We start from the raw sequence: 25,221 nt of genomic DNA on the forward strand, positions 1-25,221 counted from the left end.
CTTATCTGTCATCTCTTTTTTTCTTACACAAAAACCTTTATCAAAATATCATATTAGTAACACATGTCGGAGGATCCAAATGTGAAAGCAAAATCCCTTGAAAGACCAGTATGAACCAAAGCCAGGGACAGATGTTTCATTCCAGTGACAGATGTTTCTTCTCTTCTGAGATGACACTGTAAATATATGAACAATTCCTTTTAATGTTCGTTTGTGGAAATATTGACCTAAGAAATATCTTTTGGCTATTCTCTGTGGCCTGGATGAGGATTTTGAAGTTCTGACAGTACAACCATTTGCACTATATCCAAATGATATCATATAAAAATGTTATATTTCATGCTGTCTATAAAACTGCAGCAAAGTGTTTACTTGTTTTCAGCTATAGCAAAGGGTAAGAACTAAAACAACTGACGGGTGTAATAATGTAGAGTGTCTTGACATGGGTATGTTATAATCCAAGACATCACACAAAGGTTTGTTAATATTTAACTATATATAGATTTGATTATTTTTCTAAAGTATTATTTCAGACCAAACACATTTGATTGGTTAGTTTTTGGATAATATATATTGTGATATTGGGGTGTTTAGCTCAAGTGGTTAGATGCATTTTTAGTCCACATCAGGCAGGCGTTTATAGTTAAGGGCCTGGTAGCCCACGTTTATTATAGGAAAAACAAAATATTAGTCCATCCAGAAATCCCACGCAGGGGTCCAAGCTTAATTTAAATACACAAAATCCAAATGAAAATGCTAGCCCACCTGGCTACTCTTCAGCAGTAGTGCTGCTATAGGTACTTGCCCCTCCAACGAACTGCTTGGACGCACACAGCTTCAAACCCTTCAACACACAGCTTTGGGCTCCTTGGACGCACACAGCTTCAAGCCCTTCAACACACAGCTTTGGGCTCCTTGGACGCACACAGCTTCAAGCCCTTCAACACACAGCTTTGAACTCCTTGGACATGCCCAGCTTCAAGCAGCAGCAAGCTGCTCACACACCACCATCCTCCACACTCTACTCCCAACAGCCCTTCGTTATATGGGCTGTGTGCAGCTGGGCACACACCCTGCTCGTTATCATCAAGACCCGGACACAGGGTTGGAGATCCCTTTTTCCTCCAATTTCATAGGGACAGAGACTCGCTCTGTCACATATCCCCCCCCCTTTGTTTCGATCCGGAGGGAGGAACACCAGCACCCATCATGATGGTTGGGACACCTCTGTGCTGGCTGTCAGCCACGTAGGCCCAACCTTTTTTCCAGGTGCGCTTCCAGGAACATTCCCCCCTGGATCTTAACAGGTTCCTATATTGTCCTATACTCAGCCTTCCTCTTCTTTTGGGGTCCCTGGGCTTATTCACTTTTCTTGGGGGAACTCTGCCTTCCTTGAGCCCTCCTTTCAACTTACAAATACCCATTTTACCCTTCACCATCTGTATTTCAGGTTCAAAACAGTTTCTCTTGTTACCCACGGCAACCAAATCATTGTTTGCAGAACGAACTCTTAACAGATCACAGCTTTCCATATCATCAGTTCTTTCAAACTCAGTGTTTGTTAGAAGAAGACCCGTTGTACAAAACTCCAGGGGTACCTGTTCTAACAAACTACCCTGACCCAAGCATAAACCATTTTTTCCAGGTGTACACATTACATTGTTATGGCAACCAATATTAACACTTTCTCCCACAGTGTCTCCGGGCACCTTAACTTGTACCTCTGGGCCAGTGACAGAAAGCATCTCTGCTACTGCTGAGTCTATTCTGGGCCGTTCCTTCTCATGAGGCCTAACGGGTACGGCAGTATCTGCGCCCTCTACTGAGAACTGCTCCGCCGCACCTCGGACCACACCAGCAGAGATGTTTCTAGTCACCACATCAGACGGAGAGACCTCTGATATCTCAAGCAGTTCTCTCGCGTGCCTTCCATACCAATCAATAACTAGAAGTACGCTCACAGAGAATCTGGAGATCCTGTGCCAAATGGTTAACCATTGGTCCCACCAATTCCACTGTGGGTTAAGGTTTCCCAGCACTGCCTGTACCACCTGGCTCCACCCATTGGTGCTACGCAGCACCACCTGGTCCAACTGCGGTGGAGATACCCAAGTATACAGCAAGTTCATCTTTACCAACGCTAGCATTTCCAGTAAGGTTTCTGTCATCTCTAAACATCCCATGTCTAAACACCAGAACTTTCTAGGGTCTTCTACCCTGTCTAAGACATGGAGGGGCTCAGCGACTGCAGGTTGAGAGGGTGAGACATTTGAAGAGACCTCATCCTCCTTGGAGGTACCCATCATCACAGCTTGTTGCTCCCCTGGAGAGCTGTCAGACATATGTCTTACACTTATCCCTTCTGCACCAGTGTTGGTGAGCCTCTGCAGGTTATTACAAGTCACACTATCACTTTGATACTCAATATCATTTAGCTGTGGGGCTGTGGACAACACATCTGCAATGCCAGTGCCCTGAACTGTTTCTTCAGAGTGGAGGGCAGCAACCTTTGCAGGGTCCAAGACGCCCTCAACCACCGGCGGCTCTGCGATCCCCCTGTCTGGCATAGCAGTTGTGTCCACACCCTTGTTACTTAAGCTAGCCTTACCCAGCATGGCTAGCAATTGTTTGGCCCAGCTGTCCCAGTCCATTGTGGTTCCACCATGGGCGTTCCACAGCGTTGCATCACCTGCTGTAGAAGGCCGCACAGAAACCTGGGATTCATTAGCTTCAACTGCACATTCGTCACTTCTATATAGATCATTTTGCAACACCATACTTTTACCAATGTTGCATTGGGGTGATGCTTCGTCACCTAAAACTTGGTGCAGCACACCATTCTGAACACCTTTTTCTGGTGGCACTACAGACACATCCAGCTTTGTACACTCAGCTTTTGCAGGCTGAATTAACCCCTTGCCCACTGGGCTACACATAGGGTTGTGGGGCTGTGCCCACACTCTCTCACTGTGTGGCTCAGTCATAACATTACAGGAAACACATTTTTCAGCATTATAATCACCAATCACATCACATTGGCCAACACTATTGTCAGCATGACCATTAATATTCTCATTATGTGTAGACATAGCTACTGCTTTTGTGGGTTGTCTATGAGCCACCATAACCTCTGAGCAACTCTTCACAGCACCCGCTCTCTGTAAAGGGGCACTTTTGCCTATTTGGGCAGCTCCATAGCTGTCCTGGGAAACTCTCTGCTCCAACACTGCAAGCTCCTTGGAAGTTTCCCTGGGCAACCCTGCAGCAGCTGTCACTAGGGAACATGGTACCAGCACTGTTTTGGTCACCCCTAGCTCGTTTTTCCCAGCCATCTGCTGGATCATAGCAGGCACATGCAGAGTCCCCATGTCCTTTTCAGTCTTTAGCCCTGCGTCTAGTTGGGCTTTACGCCGCGCCTCCCCACTGCTCTGGGTAGCACACTGCAGAAAGTCTATGTCCATTTGTACTGCGGATCTCCCCACTGGACATACTCCCACTTCACTGGGTTCAGCATCATAAACTGAAACAGTCTTACCAGTTCCTGCAGCTGATGTCATAGCCTTCACTTGAGTGCGTTGTCCCACTGGTGTGGTGTCTCCATAGGCTGACTCCCCCATGTGGCCATGGAGCAAAACTGCAGCCTTTCTGGACCCACTGACGCCCCCTGTAGGTAACACAAGATCCTTGTTGCTAGGGGTAACTGCAGACTTGCGCTCCAAAGCTGGTTGGCTATACCTCATGCAGGATTCAGGCTGATGTACTCTCCTTTCTGGACTGACCCCTTTGCCTAAGCGGCCATGACAGAAAACTTTACGTTTCTCTGGATTTCCAAATCCTAGGTCTTCCGGTGACACTTCTCCCATCCTGGAGCATTGCTGGCGGCCCATGATACGATGGAACTCTCCTCTAAGAAGGATTTCCTCTTTAAACTTGCGGTAGTCATCCTGGTCCCCATCCATCAAATGGTAAACCGACCGGAACTCTATCCGCAATAAGGTTTGCAGCAGTTTTGGCCACCGGTCCCTAGGCCATTTTCTCTTTACAGCAACTTTTTCAAATCTTACAAGGAAGTCTCCCACCTCCTCTGTAGGCAGCATGGGTTGCACATAGTCAGAGGCCAAGATCTCAGCCCCTTGCAGTGCGCCCCACTCTTTGCGATTCGGCTTGAACCATTCATTCACTGTCTCATAAATCACTGGCCCCTTTTGACTGGCCCTACAAGGTGGAGACATCTTCTCAGGCCATGCTGAGCTCACGTCCTCTTTAACTTGATTAAACATGAACTTCTTGCTTTTTGACTGCCTCATCCTTGCAATCACATGCACACAGCAGCTTGTAACAGTTCTCAGCAGAGGAAGGAAAAAAATAATAATATGATGTTTGATTCTTTCTTCACAGGTACACAACCTGCATGCAACACAGTCCATCAAATAAACGTATACACAATGCTGTTCGCCTGGCTGCCACACACAGCTAGCAGTAGTTCCTGATGCGACTCACCATGGAGCAAGGACCCGGATTCCACCGTCTACATGCCCGCATTCGAGCACCACTTGTGATATTGGGGTGTTTAGCTCAAGTGGTTAGATGCATTTTTAGTCCACATCAGGCAGGCGTTTATAGTTAAGGGCCTGGTAGCCCACGTTTATTATAGGAAAAACAAAATATTAGTCCATCCAGAAATCCCACGCAGGGGTCCAAGCTTAATTTAAATACACAAAATCCAAATGAAAATGCTAGCCCACCTGGCTACTCTTCAGCAGTAGTGCTGCTATAGGTACTTGCCCCTCCAACGAACTGCTTGGACGCACACAGCTTCAAACCCTTCAACACACAGCTTTGGGCTCCTTGGACGCACACAGCTTCAAGCCCTTCAACACACAGCTTTGGGCTCCTTGGACGCACACAGCTTCAAGCCCTTCAACACACAGCTTTGAACTCCTTGGACATGCCCAGCTTCAAGCAGCAGCAAGCTGCTCACACACCACCATCCTCCACACTCTACTCCCAACAGCCCTTCGTTATATGGGCTGTGTGCAGCTGGGCACACACCCTGCTCGTTATCATCAAGACCCGGACACAGGGTTGGAGATCCCTTTTTCCTCCAATTTCATAGGGACAGAGACTCTGTCACAATATACAGTGGGTAAAATAAGTTTTAAACAGGTTACAAGTAAATATGTTTCTAAAGGTGCTATTGACATGAAATGTTTACCACATGTCTGTAACAACCCATGCAATCCCCACATACAAAGAAACCAAAACAAGTGCAAAAATGAAGTTATGTGTAATAAAATGGAATGACACGCATTGGAAGGCAACATGTCTTATTCCATAATATAAGGTGTTTTAAAATATGAAATCTGGATACACCTAGACTCATCACTCTTTGGGGCTGCCTGGAATGCCATTTAGCAGGTTACCCATCAGGGCTTTAATGCATATCAGAACGTTCATCTGAAAGAAGAGTCATGCCACCTGGCAGGGGTGTATAGGAGTAGAGCTTGGCTCCAAATTACCTGGTTTAACAAAGATTGAAGTGCCTGAATATCATTTCTGAAAACAAGTTTCAAAAGCCACTGCTGCCAAGATGACTGATGGACTGAGTTACAGAAGATTAAAGACTGCTGTCATTGAAGATTTGACCCTAGTCAAATAGCGGTGATTCGTGGACAAATGCTGCTCCTAGTGGACACTTCAGCAGGCTTCCTGGAGGATGGGCAGATATTTAGAAGGACTGCCTCTTATCGATTTCGATTAGTGAGAATTCTGAGATAGGCTAGCAATGGGGTTGTGTGGGCAGTGTCTGAATGTAGTTTAAAAGTGCTGACTGGCAGGAATAACGCTCTCTCATGCCATCGAGCCCAGCTGAAGATACTGACCAAAGAGGGCGACCTTATGTAACGTATCATTGATGTTCTTTTGTTTCATATGGTCTGTAATATTTTTCTTTTAGTGTTTTATATTAGCATTCTTATTTTCTTGGGAAATAAATAAGTCTCTTGTTTATTTAAGCAGTGTGTATATTTTTTATAATTTTTTATAATTTTTTAACCATTTAGACTGAAGCCAAGGAAGAACCTGTTGATTTTCTTTGGGTGATATACCATTTGCTGGCCATCCCAGCACTTCCTGGATTGTGAAGATTCGGTTTCCTCAGGACATCGCAGATTGGTCCATATTGATGGAGGATCATTCGTGACCTGTTACATCGTTCCTGTATGGTCGTGGCTCTATCTCTGTATGCTCTTATGATCTGGTGTCGCTGACACGCAGGTCCATCGGCTTTGGTAAGCGTATCCATCTCTATTATATTTCCAATGTCATTACCGTGTTGTCACACGAAAAGATATAATAAAATATTTACAAAAATATGAGGGGTATACTCACTGTTGTGAGATACTGTTGAAATGGATATTTTATAGATAGGCAAATCCTATCCTCATATTGATTAGTGGTTCCAAATTAATAATAACTACTGCAGTAGGGAACAGACACAAAAGATACGCTCAGCATATTTCCAAATAACCGTTCTCCTTTATTATGACGCATTTGAAGGTTTTTATACACATGATTACGTAGGTATCACATTAATATTACAATTGTACATTTATGGTAACAAAGGGCGTTACATAGGCAGGCTAATTCTAATCAGGACTCGAAAGAATGCAAAACATGTACTGAAAACATTATTAGTGCCATGTGCACAGTGAGGGCATTGTGCAATACATATAAAATAAAATACAGAACCTACAAATTTCCATTACAGTCTCCTCTCTTTTGATCAATATTTTGATCACTAACCATACCTGCTATCACCTTTAACCTGGAACCTCCACACGCTTAGGTGGAGGTAGTCCTGGCCAAAGAGGCAAAAACATGGCTAAACTAATTTTCAAATAAGGTATATATATATATATATATATATATATATATATATATATATCCCTTACAATTACAGTAATTGAATCAAAAAGTACCCTAGACTGATCGCAAGAGGGAAACAAATCAAACACAGAGATTTCTTTAATGTATTAATTTTGTCTGTGGATTCAGGTGACTTTTCCTTCAAGTTTTGCAAAACTGTACATGAAATAGATGCTGTTTTGAGTCTCCAAATATTTCCTTATATATAAATATCTCTTAACAATCCACAAGTCACCTGGCTTTAGTTTTAGATTGTTCCAAACTTTTAGGATCTGGAATTGGGGAGAAAACACATAAATGAGTTTGTCAAAAACCTTAAAAGATCAGCAACATTCTCTGTGAGGTCCACATGGAGGACTTCAGCTGCTGAGACAAAATATAAGCAAGTGAGTAACACACTCCCAAACCAAATCCCATAGGGAGAGAGTCCAACATCCCCTTAGGGGCTTGATAAAATATAAGAAAACATTCAGGCAAAAGTTTTCTATTTTATTACTCTACTTTGGTGTAAAAAATAAAACCTCAAATCTTCTAGTAAGGACTCTCCTATAAAAATGATTTTCTCTGTTACTCTCTGTACTTACAAACGACTTCTGATAACACTTTTTACTGTGGCCTTTGCAGTAGCATTTGCCACTGGACATCCAGAAAACATGTCCATACAAACAAAATGCATACTCGTAAGATTCTGACTTGGGCATCTGGATATATCTTTTTGTTATCTGTGGAAGGGATGTTCAGCTTTTGGTGACACCTTTGGTAACAGGTAAAACAAGAAGGGGTGTGTTATAAAAACAACTGTGGTGAACCCTGGCTCTATTCCATGCTTATTAAGGCAGCCATAACTGCTTGTGACTGATGACACAGTCCATGTGTCAAGCTGGAGAGAAAAGAGTGGCTGGCAGACATAAATGATCACCTTTTCCAAAGTCTTGTTTTGTAAGAAGTTGTCCTCTGTGGACCACTTGTTCTTCTTGTTCTGGGGGTCCTTAAAGTTGAATTATTAATCCCAGCTATACTGGGCAAGAACTAGGGTGGAATCTGTGAGTTGCACAGACCAAGCAAGTGTCCGGGCTGTAAATGCAGCATCCTTAGTCGCCTGGTCTGCTTCCATATGTGAGTTTTAAAGTTAGTATGGCTACCCTAGCAAGAACCTGGAAGGCTGAAAACAGCCAATCAAATTAACTTAGCATGCTTGATTGGTTTGCCTGCCAAAGTAAAAGCAAACTTCTGGCCCTTCAAATGGAACCAAAAGCTCTCTATATCTCAACTATCTATATAAATATATACCGTATTTAACGGCGTATAACACGCGCTGGCGTATAACACGCACCCCAAGTTTAGGAGGGAAGTTTAAGGAAAAAAACTTTTAGGAGGCAAGTTTAAGGAAAAAAACTTACATTTTAAATGCCCATCAATGTAGCCTTCCACTGTCCCCCTGCAGCCCTACTGTCAGAATCTAGAGGGAGGCCGAGATGCTGAGAGGGCTCCCCTTGCGGCTGAGTGCAGCACAACCCTGAAGATGACACAGGGATGCAGTACCCACAGTAGCACAGGTTGCCAGGTAGCAGCAGCAGATGAAAGAGCTGAGTAAACCAGTCTCCGGAGGCAACTGTGCAAGGAAGTCCAGGAGAGAGATAACAGAAGTCCAATAACAAGGTCAAGGCCAGGCCGAGGGTCAAACACGGGAGATCAGTCCTGAGGTCGGAGCAACGGGTCCTGAGCTGAAGACCGGAGAGCAGGAGCCAAGCCAAGCCGAGGTCGGGTGCAGGGAGCAGACAAGGGACGTCGGGTACAAGCCAGAGGTAGGAGCCAGGAGAACAACAGAAGCAGGTCAAACAAGCCGGGTCGGTACACAGGAGATCAGACAGCAGGAATCACGGACACAGGTACACAGGAGAAGCTGACGATAATCCAGCGATGCGGCACTGTCAGGTGAACGTTTAAATAGGCAAGGTGCCTGGGTTACGTCGTGTGCGCGCCATAGCGTTCGTACGCCTATGACGTGTAACGTTATGCGTTCGTATCACACCGCGTACTCGCACTCGATCAGACACAACGTCGGGCGTTCGTCTAGGAACCACATTGCGCCTCCATGTGCGCTGACGCGCGTTAACACGAACGTACCTCGCGAGGTTGCGCCTATTTCCCTGACAGTGCCTCCCCCCAAGGGGCAGCCTCCGGATGCCTAAACGGGCCCATTTTTCGGGATGACGGCTGCGAAACCTGTGTATAAGCCTAGGAGCATGTACATAACTTGCGGGTTCCCAAGAATTCTCTTCAGCAGAATACCCCTTCCACTTAATTAGAAATTGGATTGTCCTACCTCTCCGACGACAGTCAAGGATAGACTCAACTTCGAATTCAGTTTCATCACCAACCTGAACTGGAGGCGGGGGCACTTCTTCTCTCCCTGAAAAAGGACTGAAGATGACACGTTTGAGAAGAGAAACATGAAACACAGGATGGATTCTGAAAGATTTAGGCAAAACAAGTTCAAATGCTACAGGGTTAATTTCACGTTTAATCTCAAAAGGACCCAGGAATTTAGGTCCCAACTTCCGGGATAGACATGACAGTTTAAGATTCGCTGCTGAGAGCCACACTTTGTCCCCTATCTTAAAGGTAGGGTTAACTCTCTTCCTTTTGTCATAATGTCTCTTGTACTCTTCCTGAGCCTTCCTGAAGCATTTGATAATTTGTTTGAATGAGGTTTACTCTATCTTGAACTGCTGGGACCGTGGATTCAGGAATGGTATTAGGTAAAAATGAAGGATGGAATCCGTAATTTGCTCAAAAGGGTGATTGGTTGGTAGAGGCGTGCACTGAGTTGTTATAAGCAAATTCCGCACAAGGTAGCAAGGAAACCCAATCATCCTGGGAAAAAGAACAGAAGCATCGTAGGTATTGTTCAAGCGTCTGGTTGGTTCTTTCAGTTTGACCGTTACTCTGTGGATGATAGGCCGAGGATAAACATATTCTAATTGACAGTAACTTACAGAGCTCTTTCCAAAACCTGGAGATAAACTGTACCCCTCTATCCGATACAATGCTGTCATGTACTCCATGTAATCGGACAATTTCTTTTAGGTTTTTGCTGTATCCAAGGCAGAGGGGGTCCCTTTCATCGGCAAAAAATGCGCCATCTTGGATAAATGGTCCACCACCACCAAGATGGTAGTATACTCTTCTGAGAGAGGTAACTCCACAATGAAATCCATGGAGATTTCTTTCCAAGGCTTTTCCGGGACTGGCAGCGGCCTTAACAGGCCCCAGGATCTAGCGTTAGACCCTTTGTTACGCTGGCAGGTTGTACAGGAGTCAACGTACTTTTTACAGTCTGATCTTAGGGTAGGCCACCATAAGGACCGCTGCACAAGGTCAATTGTCTTCCAGACTCCAAAGTGGCCAGCTAGTTGATGGTTGTGAAAGGTCTTTAATACGAGTAACCTGGCTTGCTGGGGAACAAAAATCTTACCCTTATGCCATAGAAGCCCTTCTTGGCTTCTCAGGGAAGAAACTTCTGTTTCCGTACACTGGCTAGAGGCCTGCACAATTGAAGCTCTTAGATCCGGTTGGATTAGTAGGAAATTTTGGGGAGACAAAATTGTACTGGGTGGGATTCTTTCCGGGGTATCTGGGAACATTCGGGACAAAGCATCTGCTTTGCCATTCTTTGATCCTGGGCGATAGGTTACATGGAAATTGAACCTCGAGAAGAATAAAGCCCATCGGGCCTGTCGGGGTCTTAGACGTTTGGCCGTGCGGAGGTATTCTAGGTTTTTATGATCGGTAAAAACCAGAATGGGGTGAGCGGCACCCTCCAGGAGATACCTCCACTCTTCGAGGGCGGTTTTGATTGCCAGAAGTTCCCGATCCCCTACATCGTAGTTTTTCTCCGGGGAGCTCATTTTTCGTGAGAAAAAAGCTACGGGATGCAGTAATGCCTTGGGGCCTTGACGTTGGGATAGAATCGCCCCTGTGGCCACCTCTGAGGCGTCAACTTCCAGCACGTAGGGTAAGGCGGGATCTGGATGCTGCAGAATTGGTGCGGTAGTGAAGAGGGTCTTGAGCTGGTCAAAGGCGGACTGCGCTGCTGAGGACCAATGGAACTTGGTATGTTGACGAGTGGTCTGAGTAATGGGTGCTACAATGGTGGAGAAGTTCCTTATGAATCTTTGGTAGAAGTTTGCAAACCCAATAAATCTCTGAACACCCTTCTTGTCAGAAGGAGCGGGCCAGTCTAGGATAGACTTCACTTTTTGGGGGTCCATGGCAATTCCACCTGTGGTGATGATGAGTCCCAAGAATTGAATGGATTCCTTTTCAAAATCGCACTTCTCGGCCTTAACGAATAATCCATGTGTCCTAAGGATACATAATACTTTCTTAACGTGTATTCTGTGGAGTTCCAGAGTGGTCGAAAAAAATGAGAATGTCGTCAAGATAAGCGACAACAAAGTGGTCTAAATACTCCCGGAAGATGTCGTTAATGAAGTGCTGAAAGGTTGCCGGGGCATTGCACAATCCGAAAGGCATGACTAAATATTCGAAATGCCCAAATCTCGTTCTGAATGCCGTCTTCCACTCGTCCCCCTCCCGGATACGGACAAGGTTGTAGGCTCCACGTAAATCAAGTTTGGTGAAAATACGTGAAGTGTGGAATCTTTGGAAAAGTTTGGGGATGAGCGGAAGTGGGTAGCGGTTCTTAAGGGTGATATTATTTAATTCCCTGTAGTCCACACATGGTCTTAAAGTCTTGTCCTTCTTTTCTACAAAGAAGATGCCTGCACCGGCAGGGGATGAAGAGGGACAAATGAATCCTTTTGCCAGGTTCTCGTCTATATATTGTCTCAGGGCCTCAAGTTCAGTTTCAGAAAGAGGAAATATCCGGCCAAAGGGAATGGGAGCTCCCGGTAATAACTTGATGGGGCAATCATAGGGGCGATGTGGAGGTAAGATATTTGCCTTCTTCTTGTCGAACACATCTCTGAATTCCTGGTAAGCTGCTGGTATGTTAGGAACTGGACTGGGTATGGGTTGAACGGTCAAACAACTGGACAAGTCTCTAGATTCGGAATCCAGAAAATGTTGCTGGCAGTAGGCGGAAGTAAAGGATATCTCCTTCTTGAGCCAATCAATCCGAGGGTTGTGTGCCTGCAGCCATGGAATTCCTAGGATGACGGGAAACATAGGAGAACACAGGACATCAAACTTAAGAAATTCCCGATGACCCGAATCTGTGATCGTTAGGATGGGTATTGTTTCCCTGGTGACATGGCCAGAGCTAGGTAAGGAGCCAACGGCCAGACGGACAGTCAATCTTTGTTTCTTGAGAAGGAGTGGAAGAGCAAGACTCTTAGCTAGGGTTAAATCCAGAAAACAGCTACAGGCCCCGGAATCAAGTATTGCCTGTAGATGAACTTCTTTGCCTGCCACCATCAACGTGACAGGAAGGGTGATATGGGCCGAGGCGGGCTTCGTTACATGGAGGTGAAATGGAGTACAGAGGATTGGTTTACTTGGTCTTGTGGGGCAGTTGTTTATGAAATGTCCTGATTCCCCACAATAGAAACAAAGGTGTGCCTGTCGGCGACGAAGTCTTTCTTCAGAGGTTAAGGAGGGAGGGAACAGGCCATTCGGAACAGAAGTTGGCGCCGGGCAGACCGAAGGTGGAGCCTGGATAGGATAAAGAGTCCGAGCGCGTTCAGACTGGCGTTCCCGTAGACGCCTATCAAGCTGGATGGTAAGTTGGATAAGATTCTCAAGTGTTGGGGGAACCTCTAATTTGGCTAGCTCGTCTTTGAGGACTTCAGACAACCCCACCCGGTATTGATATTTTAGAGCCGCTTCATTCCAGCCAGAATCTGTAGACCATGTACGGAACTCCACTGTATAGTCCTCTGCAGGCCGCTCACCCTGGCGAAGGGAGTATAAAGTTGGTTCAGCTGTTGTTGTCCGTAAGGGGTCATCATATAGGCGAGCCATAGCTTGGAAAAACTGGTCCAGAGTATTAATGAAAGGGCTGCATTGCTCCAGTAGGCCATGGGCCCACGTCTGGGGATCGTCCCTTAATAGGGAAATGGTAAAACCCACTTTGGTCACTTCAGAAGCAAAAGTCTGAGGTTGCAGGGAGAAGTATAAATAACATGAGTTCTTGAAGGATCTACATTTTTTTCGGTCCCCATGAAAACACTCTGGGGCTGGAACTCGTGGCTCTGGAGAGGTTGTAATTAAGGTAGCAGAACCTTGGCCGGAGGGGATGGGCGACTCAGGAGAGTGCTGCAGATGTTCCTTCAGCCAGAGATACCCTTCTTGGAGTCCCTCAATAGCTGGGGTAAGGGCCATGACTTCCTGTAGAATGGCCTCCATTGGGGAGTCACCTCTGTCGGCCTCTGACATGGCTGGATTATACTGTCAGAATCTAGAGGGAGGCCGAGATGCTGAGAGGGCTCCCCTTGCGGCCGAGTGCAGCACAACCCTGAAGATGACACAGGGATGCAGTGCCCACAGTAGCACAGGTTGCCAGGTAGCAGCAGCAGATGAAAGAGCTGAGTAAACCAGTCTCCGGAGGCAACTGTGCAAGGAAGTCCAGGAGAGAGATAACAGAAGTCCAATAACAAGGTCAAGGCCAGGCCGAGGGTCAAACACGGGAGATCAGTCCTGAGGTCGGAGCAACGGGTCCTGAGCTGAAGACCAGAGAGCAGGAGCCAAGCCAAGCCGAGGTCGGGTGCAGGGAGCAGACAAGGGACGTCGGGTACAAGCCAGAGGTAGGAGCCAGGAGAACAACAGAAGCAGGTCAAACAAGCCGGGTCGGTACACAGGAGATCAGACAGCAGGAATCACGGACACAGGTACACAGGAGAAGCTGACGATAATCCAGCGATGCGGCACTGTCAGGTGAACGTTTAAATAGGCAAGGTGCCTGGGTTACGTCGTGTGCGTGCCATAGCGTTCGTACGCCTACGACGTGTAACGTTATGCGTTCGTATCACACCGCGTACTCGCACTCGATCAGACACAACGTCGGGCGTTCGTCTAGGAACCACATTGCGCCTCTGTGTGCGCTGACGCGCGTTAACACGAACGTACCTCGCGAGGTTGCGCCTATTTCCCTGACACCTACACTGTTCTCCTGCAGCCTTCCACTGTCCCCCTGCAGCCCTACACTGTTCTCCTGCAGCTCTACACTGTCCCCCTGCAGCCTTCCCCTGTCCCCCTGCAGCCTTCCACTGTCCCCCTGCAGCCTTCCACTGTCCCCCTGCAGCCCTACACTGTCCCCCTGCAGCCTTCCACTGTCCCCCTGCAGCCCTACACTGTTCTCCTGCAGCCCTACACTGTTCTCCTGTAGCCCTACACTGTCCCCCTGCAGCCCTACACTGTCCCCCTGCAGCCCTACACTGTCCCCCTGCAGCCTTCCACAAAATTGCAGTATGGTTAGTTTTAAATTTACCGCCACCGCCATCTTCAGCTCCTCCCGCCGCGATCTTCGGCTCCTCCCGCTGCCGCCGGCGAGATCTTCGGCTCCTCCCGCCGCCGCTGTCGAGATCTTCGGCTCCTCCCGCCGCCGACATAGACCAAGCCGAGCCGAGGGTACTCGGCTACTCGGCTCTGTTCGCAGTAACGCCCCCGTCCCGCCCCTTGTCCTGGCTCCTGTGATGGACACAACACTAGGCCAATGGCGGGATGTAAAGGCTAGGAGGCAGGACTGAGCGTGACTGAGAGCGGAGCCGAGTACACAGTACACTCGGCTCAGCTCGGTAAATGTCGGCGGCGCTCCACAGATCGCAGATCGGCAGATCGGCGGGGGGATCGTCGTATAACACGCACCCATGATTTTCCCCCGATTTTAAGGGGAAAAAGTGGGTGTTATACGCCGATAAATACGGTACTCTTTTTTATAGCTCACATGCTTTGCTAAAACATGGAGCTCTGCTTCTTGAGCTGGGGAAAAAGGATCCAATGACTCTGAATACAGAGTATCCTTCTGGGTGATAAACTGCATACTCAGTATGGGCATTGCCATCCTCAGTATAAAACTGGGAATAACACTACAAAAAAGTAAATACTCAGGTCTTCAGGGAGTGTGTCCTGCACTGGGCTCACAGTAGCTGATTCCTACATCATCAATTTAACACATGTGGTTTTTCTTTGTCTCCAGCCTCCTCCAATAGAGGCAATAAGGTGGCTGGATTCAAATGTACGCATTTTTCATTGTTAGATTTGTGCATAAACAAACAAAACAAATTCATATTTTGAACCTTTCATTAGACAAACATTTAGTAAGCTGTATATTTGCTGTGCAGAATGTCGGACCATTAAAAATTAAATATTTGACTAAAATAATGTCTGTAACTTTGTCTAATAGCACCTTTGCATAAAAGCTACAGCTCTGATATATTGGGGTGAACCCTTCATTACTGGGTCCAGATTGCATAAGTATAACAATGGCTTGTTTTCTATCATGCTGTTTGTGTAAGAACTCCAGTTTCATGTTTCAAAAAGACAACTTTTGGGCTACTTTCCAACGAGACCCCTAAGACGGAGAGGCGAGCAGGTGAGGTAATGGTAAGCCCAAACAAAACCAGCAGCTCCTTCGGGGGTTAGTGCTACACAAGTCAAGGGTTCCAGCATTGTCATCCCCCAGGCTAGTTCTTTGCCTGTCTTCGGGGCCCCATCCTGACTGTGGGAGCCAGCTGCGACTTCCTAGTGTTCCTTTCTGTTTCCCAGAAAAAAAAAAATCCAATACCGGCAGATGAGGGGAGAAGGAGGGGAGAAGGAGGAGAATCAGCAGAACTTCCCTTTTTAAGTGAAATTCCACTAAGTGTCTTAAAGGGAGGAGAAAGAATAGTGTTCTTCCCTTGATTCTAATTTCTCCTGATAATTGTCCACCTGTAATTAAGTACTAAGCTCCATTAATAGCTTGTAAAATCTTCCTAAATGAACATCTTTTATCATAGCCTGTCAGGAGTTAAAAAATGCCAAATGCATTTGAAGAAGGCAGCATTAAATGGTCTCTGATGTGTAGCAGAGCACTGGATACCAATCCTATAGTGCATAGTGGTTGGCAGGAGGGGGACCTGCTATTCAACCAGCCTAAAGAATTTGATTTGGTGCACATAGCAATGTTTCTGCAGCTGGGCGGACAGGCCTTTAAATATGATTCTGCATTCTTCATAAGTTAGCGATTTTGGCATTTTTTAACCCCCTGACAGGGTAGTTTTAATGTTTGTTTGTTTTGATACCAAGAACCCAATGTAGAGTTTATGGCTCTGAAAACAAGTGGAAATATGGGAGTAACCCTATAATCTTATCCCTGACCCTGAGGCCTGGCTCCATACAGGGCCATCTTTTCCTGGAATGGGGATACGCAGGTTCAAGTGATTCTATTGGGACATGTGGCTGCAAGGGCACAGCTGCTGTGCCCTAATATGATATGTGGGTGCATGTCCCCAATCGCACACAGGGTGAGTTTGAGTACCAGGATGTACCTACATGTCATATTGGGACACAATGGCCATATTGGTGCAGACTCGTGTCTCAATAGATAACAATGGGATGCCAGCACGAGAATGCACACAACACCTGTTAATCCCCGTGCTTGGAAAAGACAGCGCTGCACAGGGCATGGAGCTAATTGCCCCGAACAGGGCCTCACGATGACCCTGACATTTGCTCTCTCTGATCTCTTAACCCATCCCTTAATTAAACATGTAACCCTCACTAATACTTGGGACCCATTTACTTGCAGTGCATTAATGTGCATATGTTAACCACTTGCCGACCGGCTCACGCCAATATACATCAGCAGAATGGCACGTACAGGCATATTAGCGTACCTGTATGTCACCTTTAAAAAGCGGCAGTGTGGGCGCGCCCACCGTGAGTTCCGTGAGTGTGACCGCGGGTCACGCGGACTCGATGTCCACGGGGATACCCGTGATCGTCTCAAGGAGAGGAAGAACAGGAGTGGGGAGATCAGGAACGGTGATCAGTGTCATGACACACGTAGCCCATTCCCCCAACAGTTATAACACATCCCTAGGACACACTTAAGCCCTTCAGTGCCCCCCCTGGTAAACCCCTTCACTGCCAGTCACATTTACGCAGTAATCAATGCATTTTTCATGCAGATCAGACAGGGTTTATACCAGGAAGAGAAGATAAAGATAACTGCATAAGAACATTTTTGCTACAGAAAGGGAGAGGAGGAAAGACCCTAGCTCTATTCCTGTCAATAGATGCCGAAAAGGCATTTGACAGGGTGGACTGGGGATTTATGATGGATACAATAGAAAACCTGGGAACAGGAACTAAAATGGCTAAATGGATTTAAAATGTATATAAGCACCCTGCGGCGTCGGCAAAGGTCCGCAGAAGTAGGTCTTCATCCTTTGAGCTGTTCAATGGAACAAGACAGGGCTGCCCACTGCCGCCTCCTATGCGTACTATCGCTGGAACATCTATTGGCAACCATACGGAATAGTACAGATGTGGTCAGGGTGAAGATGTGAGAAGAAGAACATAAGGTCGTGGCATATGCAGACGATATCTCGTTCTACATCTCCAACCCTACAAACCTAATTAAAAGAACTGAAGAGATATGGGAAACTATCAAATTTAAAAATCCACCCAATAAAATCAGAAATTTTAAATATAAGCTTAAGTTAAAAGGAAGAATCGGCATTAAAGAGGGAATTTCCATTTACTTTGTTTACCTTGTTGGGGAAAATGTATCAAGCTAATTTCATTCCACTACTCAATGAGATTAAAGCGGAGATTAGGAAAATAGCAATACGCCCACTGTCATGGATGGGAGGAATAAACAAGGTAAAAATTGTAATACTCTCAAAAATTTTGCATAAATTCCAAATGATACCAAATACACTCCCTCTGACATTTTTTAAGACATTAAAAACAATGATACTAAGATACATATGGCAAGATAAAAAGCCAAGAGTACAGTTTGCACTGCTGAGTAGAGATAAAACACATGGGGGGTCAGCAGCACCTGATATAAAAATATATTATAATTAAGTAATAATAGCACAAATGATAGCACGGACAAACACAAAAAGTTAAAAAAGATGGGTTAAGATGGAGAACACAATAAAACACATTTAAGCAAGAATATCTGGATACCACCAAAATACAGAACACTAGATAATAACACACACGAGTTGACAAGAAATGTTTTAAAGTTTGGGATTTAATTTACAGGCAAGAAAAATGGGAATATAATTCACTATTAATTTAACTATCAGAGACATTTTTTTTTTTACCTGGTAAAGAGAAATTGGATAGGAAATACACAATTAAAGGATATAGTGAATAAAGGGAAAATAAGATCCATTCAGGAAATAATGCACAAAAGTGAAACCAAAAAAGATAAATGAATGGAGGTATTCGGAGCTGAAGCACTTCATGACTTCATTACCACAGCCAATTAGATCTGGGGGGAACTTGAACCCAATAGAAAGATTATGTAATTTACAGTCAACATTGAAACATTGAAAGATGGAATCTCAGGTCTATAGAACAACAAGTGACCAAAGTGTTGGGAGCGGTACACGGTTATGCGACCGATATAAATACATTATAAATCAATTATAAAATGCCTAGCGAGATGGTATATAACCCCCGTGAAGGCTCAAAGATACCAGCAAAGTAAATCTCCCCTATGTTGGAGAGGTTGTAATCAGAAAAGGTACTATGACCCAAATATGGCGGGAATGTACAAAGATAAAGGAGTATTGACAGGACATACAATGTTATATAAGGCAAATTACAGCAGAGGAAACGCCAACTGACCATGGGTATGCTTATTACTACAAATAGTACAAAAAAACAAATATAAGAGAACCCTGACAACATAACTATTGAATGCAGTTAAAGGAATAAAAAAAATGGTTAGATCCGGAAAAACCTACCATAAAAGAATGGTTTGAAATGGTAGATTATATATTTAAAATGTAATATCTTAGTAGTAGAGAGGAGGGCCAGGTAGAAAGATACAATAGTATATGGAGAAAAATGAATAGACTGTAAGAAAACTAGGAAATATACAGAGAATCTGATGTAATAGGCGGTGGAAGGGAAGAGCAGAAACAGACAATAAGAAGAAGAGAAAAAAGGCAGAGGTAACTGACAATGGGAGGAGGGAGGGGTGGGGTATGGGAGGTTACTATATATATATATATATATATATATATATATATATATATATATATATATATATACATATATAAAGGTATTTTGATGAATACTATTTTTTAAAGTATTTAATAAATGTTGGCTTTGTTATATATAAAACTAAATAAAGTATTAGGCTGGTTCACACCTATGTGAATTTGATGCAGGTTTCCCCGCATCCAATTCGCATAGCAGGAGAATGTGACCAGCTCACATATCTCCGCAGCAGGTGAGGTGTGATTTGCTGAAAAAAATTGTGCTTTTTTGGTGCGTTTTAGGTCCGAATTCAGCCCATATTTCGGGCTGAAATCGTACCTGAAATGGTGAACCAGCACGCACCAGATCCCTGCTGTGCTATGGATTCAGCGATTATGTGAACACAGCCTTAAAAAAAAGAAAAAAAAGATCAGGGCGGCAGCCTAGTCCTGAAAGTAATCAGCAAAGCCATTAAAAACTGGCAACAATCTCCCAGCTGTCTGTGTGGCAATCCCCACTCCTAGGCTGTACACTCCAACAGTCTTTCAGGCATAAAAGTGAGGATCAGGCAGTCTCTTCATACTGCCAGTGGCTTTCCTGATGGAGAAAGAATGTCTCCTAGCAGGTTGTCCTGCTTTCACGACCACCACTCTATCTTTGTGGATTGCACTCCCCAGCCTCCATTCCTTTGGTATGTCCTGAAACCGGGCCTAGGTCTCCTCACAATCTGGAACCCGCTGAGGCTTAGGGATGTGCATATACTCCCACACCAGGTCATCCTACCACTCTCCCTGGCAGTTCTGAATGACGTTCATGATGTCGGGAGGGACATAGGGGTAGTCCAGATCCCACTCCAGAGCACTTCTGCGCTGAATGTCCCGCAGGAACCTGGAAAACCTGGGCAGTTTTCTTGGCTTCCCTTTTCCTGGAAAGACACAAGCGTTGGGAGACCTTTTGACCCACTGCTTGAATTCAGCTGCTTTGGTCTGGGTGGTGGAAGGTCTGTAATAGAAGAGCTTTCTTGCACTGACAGGGGTTCCTGTGGGTCCTCCAGTTCCCACAACAAGATCTTGCACATCTAACACCTCGGACTGAATCTCTTCCTGCACCAGGGAGCCTCCTATCTCCCATTCCTCCTTCAAGCTACTGTGCGACAACCAATCCGTTATCTCTTCCAGGGACCTGAACTCTGTTTGCTGTCGGGGGGTACCCCAATCTATGGCCTTGTCTCCGCTTTCCCCCTGTGGTTTACCTGAGTGCACATCTCCCTCCTGCACTGACTCCTTCAGGTGGGGTCAGCAGAGCACATAGAAGCAACCAGCATTTCAGGGACATTATCTGATTCCTGCTGGGCAGTACTTATAGTTACCAGGTCTCGACCAGGCTGCAGATCTCCATTGTTCTTCCCCAATGTCACTGATGTTCGCAGTGGAGTAACCAGGCTCAGACTCGACCCCTCCTTGCTCGGCTGATCCAAGGCCCACTGTGGCCTTCCGGGACTTCTGCAGCTGCAGTTTGCACAGTCTGGATTGCAGGTCCACACTGTAGTACTGTGGGCCCTGCTGGCTGGGTACTAGCCGGGTGAGCAGCTCATCGCAATGCTCGCACTTGACCCAGGCACCGACCACCATGGTCTGTATCCGGCATTCAGGACAGAGCAGGCACAGTCACTCTGTCCCCTTGATCATCCTGAGGGTGAATCCTCAGCAATACTCCAACCGGACATCAGTGTCCACCAGCGTTCGCTCCTGCAGATCAAGCAACCAGGTCGGCTCTGGAAGCACACGAGCACACTCCGCCATCTTGCTCCACACTGCTAGCAGGGTACACTGGATTTTCTCCAGGGAGTAGCTCCGTCCCCAAGCTTCTAGACGGGCTGGCGCCTGCTCAACTGATAAGCAGATCTCTTCCCGCATGCGTGGCTTTGCAGGCCTTCTGATGCTTGTAAAACCTGTTGCTTGGCATGAGCATGTGGCCACTGACTTTCATGGTGGTTGCCAGTAGCAACAATAACTTTTTTAGCCCATGTCTCACAATCAGAACAGTCCCACCCGCAGGCACCTGCTGACTTACCCCAATCACGAGGGCAACAGTAGACATCTGCAGGCACACTTTACTGTATAAAGGAGTTTGGAGCATAAAGACATAATGTCCATCATTAGCAGATCGCTGGACATATTTGTAATCCATGGGTGTGGTCGCCCGTCATGGTTGCCACGGGTGACAGCACATGGTAAAGTTCACGGAATTAGCAGGTTTTAGCAAAAGTGTCCGTCCTAACTGTGGTTGGGGAAACTGGGTAAGCATAGCCCCAATCACTTGATAGGCAGTTCCTGCTGGTTGCTATGGGCAATGGTACTTTGGTTTTACAGTGATAAACAGGCAGATCACATAAGTCCTTCCCCAGTTCAGTCCCTCTGTGGTCTTTTGAACCAAACTCCGTTCCCTGGCTCCATGAAACTCTGGTTGCTAGGAGCAACGCTGGCAGGTTACCCATGGGCAGACATCCTGAATGAGCCATCAAATTTAGCGCTACCCCCCTAAGCGCCACTGGTGAATGAGGTCATCTCCCACCATGCACAGCCAGGCACACAAATTTCCAGTTGCTCAGAGACAAGAAACAGTCTGTGTCGTTTTTTATTAGGGGATTTAAACTTGGGTGGGGAAAGATGCATATGGGATGCCCATTTGATCAATAAAAACTCTGTAGGGAATTGAATTATATACACTCCAGTATATACATTTTCTACTCTTCTACCTTCAGCAGACGCTTCCTTGCAGACTATCACTCCCAGGACCAGCTATCACAAGTTTCAGGCCCAGCCCAGTCTTGGCTGGGTCTGGTTGAAATCCCTTTGCAGGCAGGGACTTTGGCCCCTATGGTGTAGCAAAATTTTAAGTCTTTGGTGCTAGCTGTCCTATCTGTGGCTACTTCTCCTAGTACCACCTCTTTAGTCACTGCCAGCCCTCCTGGCTCTGCACCCATCTCAGTCCTCTCATGTGTGCCTCCCAGTCCTCTTGACTGTGTGTCACTCACCAGCCCTCCTTGCTGTACCTGTTCCTCCTGGAGACTTGCCCAGCAGTGTTCTCCCGCTGTCCTCTCCTTACTCCCAGTGCCTCTTGGCCAGAACACCTCCATGGGTTTTGAGAAGGTCCCAGCCACACCTGAGCCCAGGCCCAAGGTCACCCTCCCCCCTCCTCCAGACTGGGGAGCTCCCTCAAAGGCCATGACAGCCTAACACTCCATCTCCAGCTTCCACTGGAACTCTCCTCCCCAGCTGGGCTGACCAAGAATATTTGAGGGGGCCTGACCCCTGCCAACCCAAGGTGGGGATTAGTCAGGGCCCTCAGAAAACTCCAGGCAGTTCCAATGTACTTACCCTCCCATCTTTCTAGAAGGTTCCAGTACATTCTAGAAATAGGGGGGAGGTCTCAGTGATGTTGCCTGTGAGTCATCCAGCTCTCCCTGGATCTCTGCCCAACCCAGGAAAAACACAGACAGGCTTGGCCAAGCCTGCAAAAATTTACCTACACTTAAACACCAAAAAAAACTATCTAGACCAGGGGTCTCAAAACTTTTCAACAAAGGGCCAGTTTATTGTCCTTTAGACTTTAGGAAGGCCAGATTGTGGCCAGCTGAGGGCAGAAAATGTCCCACCCCTGACATCAGTGAGAATAAATATGGCCCCAGGATTGGTGGTCAATAGGAGGAGGAGTAGTGCCCCTATTAGTAGGAGAAATAGTATCTCATCATTGGTATCGGTAGAAGAAATAGTGCCCCATTGTTGGTGTCAGTGAGTGGAATAGTGCCTCATATCAGTAGGAGGAATAGTGCCCTAAGAGCCGGATAAAGGCTAGGAAAGGGCCACATCTGGCCCTCAGGCCACAGTTTGGAGACCCCTGATCCACACTTCTAGCACTAGAAGGTGCTACACTAGTATAGCCTTTATAATACTCACATTTTCATAGATACTGTCTACACAAAAGAAGATAATTTCCTTACAAAAAAATAAAAGAAATCTAGTACAATGTCACATGCCTTAACTAGCAAATTAATTTAGCCACATATTAGGTAAAGTATATTTAGGAACTGATATACATGTTGGCAGCGTCTCTTTCAGTATAAGATGATAATTTCCTACTTTTTGATTGTATGCATTTTTAAATTAAAATAAATGTTTCTTTGTAAATTATCTATGCAGTTCTTTAGTTTGTAGGGATAGGTAGTAATAATAAATAGTAATCAATGGAAAAGACAGCAGCTTTAGTACTTTGCTTTGTGGTGGGGAAGTAAAAGCCAAGGATGCAGGATGTGGGCTTGGGATGTATAGTATCTTCGGAGAGACATGAAAAACTGATGGAAGAAAGAAGCAGGAGGAAGCAGTGTGAAAAGGCAGAAATGCTTATACAGCACTTTACCAGTGATTACTGGAAATAATGGGTGGGAACAGGAAATTTAATGCAGATAAAAAAAACATTTTCAACAGAATACACTTGTATTTTGTTGGTTAAATCACTTTAAAAAAAAAAGCAAAGGTAGAAGATATCCTTCTGTTAGTCATTTTTTTTTTTTTTTAGCATTTTCTCTCTGTAGAAACCCTTGGTCTAGTAGATGGATAGAGTGTAGTATAGACTGCTATGACTTTCATTATTTTGACTAGATGACTTGGTTATTGAGTACATTATGGCTAAGGACTCATGTGACTGTAAATTCAACTTCTTACCTAAAAAGGAGGGCTTTTTACAAGACCCTTTCAGGAACCTCGAGTATTTTCCAGGCAAATGGCAAGTGGTTAATAAACATTTGGAAAGTGTACAGAGAGTGTTTGAGAGGTATCCTGTAAGCTTGAATAAAATTTGGAAAGCATGCAAGTAGGCTTTCCATCATATCCTTAAGGAGTTTGTGCAGTAGCTAGCAGCATTTTTGTGGTGTTGGAGTCATTTCTGTATTTTGGCTTTTCTGCTGAATAGAACTAGACATTTGAGACAAAAAAAAAGGTAATAATAATAATAAATTTTATTTATAGGTGCCTTTCGGAACACCCAAGGTCACCTTGCAAAGATAACAACAGGGCAACAAAAAATAAATATACACGACATAACCACTAAATTACAAAAACAAATCAATGAAGTCAGACAGAGTACACTAGTTTAAAAAGATGAGTTTTGAAACATGATTTGAAGATGGGTAGGAAATCAATAAGGCAGGGTTTTCCGAAGTTGAGGGGAAGAACGTATAAAGGCTTTCAGTTCCATAGTGGTCAGGTGGGCAGATGGAACATTGAGAAGGATGGAAGAAGAAGACCTGAGAGTACAGGAGGGTCTGATGACATGTAGGAGTTCAGAAAGACTTAAAGGTAAGTAACAGAATCTTGAAAATCAATACAATTTGACCGGAAACCAATGGAGGCGTTGAAGGACAGGAGTGATGTGATAAAAGGAAGGGATCTAATATGAGGAGCAGAGTTCTGAACCAGGTGTAGTTAATTTAGGAACTTGAAAGGGAGACCAAAAAGAAGGGAGTGACATGGGTCAATGCCTAAAATGTTTTAAAAAATGGCAGTTTTGGCAGGAGCACTGATTTTAATGACGATTAAAGTGAAAAAAAAAGCGAAATATTCCTTTAAATATCATGCCTGGGGGGTGTCTATAGTATGCCTGTGAAGTGCCACGTGTTTCCCGTGTTTAGAACAGTCCCTGCACAAAATGACATTTAACGGAAATAACGTCATTTAAAAATGCTTGCAGTTTTAATGTTATATCTGGTTCCGGCAATATGGATGAAAATCATTGAGAAAAATGGCATGGGTAGCCCCCCCTGCCCATTACCAGCCCCTTTGGGTCTTGTACAGATATTAAGGGGAACCCCGTACCCAGGCCCTATATACTCAGAACAGCAGTATACATGCGGTGCAAACAAGACAGGGACTGTGTAGGTTTGTTGTGTTAAGTAGAATCTGTTTGTAATTTTCAACTGGTACATTTTTAAAGTGTAGCTCCAGTCAAAAAAAATCTATTTTTAAGCTTTTTGGAAAACATAGGGAAGGGTTATTACCCCTGTATAATTTGTTTTGCCGTCCGTCTTTTTTCATCTCACTTGCTGTTGTCTCCTTCTGTTTGCAAGTA

The sequence above is a fragment of the Lithobates pipiens genome, unplaced genomic scaffold (assembly GCF_037356315.1).
Source record: "Lithobates pipiens isolate NorthernLeopardFrog02 unplaced genomic scaffold, aLitPip1_a1.2 Scaffold_19, whole genome shotgun sequence".
NCBI classification, from domain to species: Eukaryota; Metazoa; Chordata; class Amphibia; order Anura; family Ranidae; genus Lithobates; species Lithobates pipiens.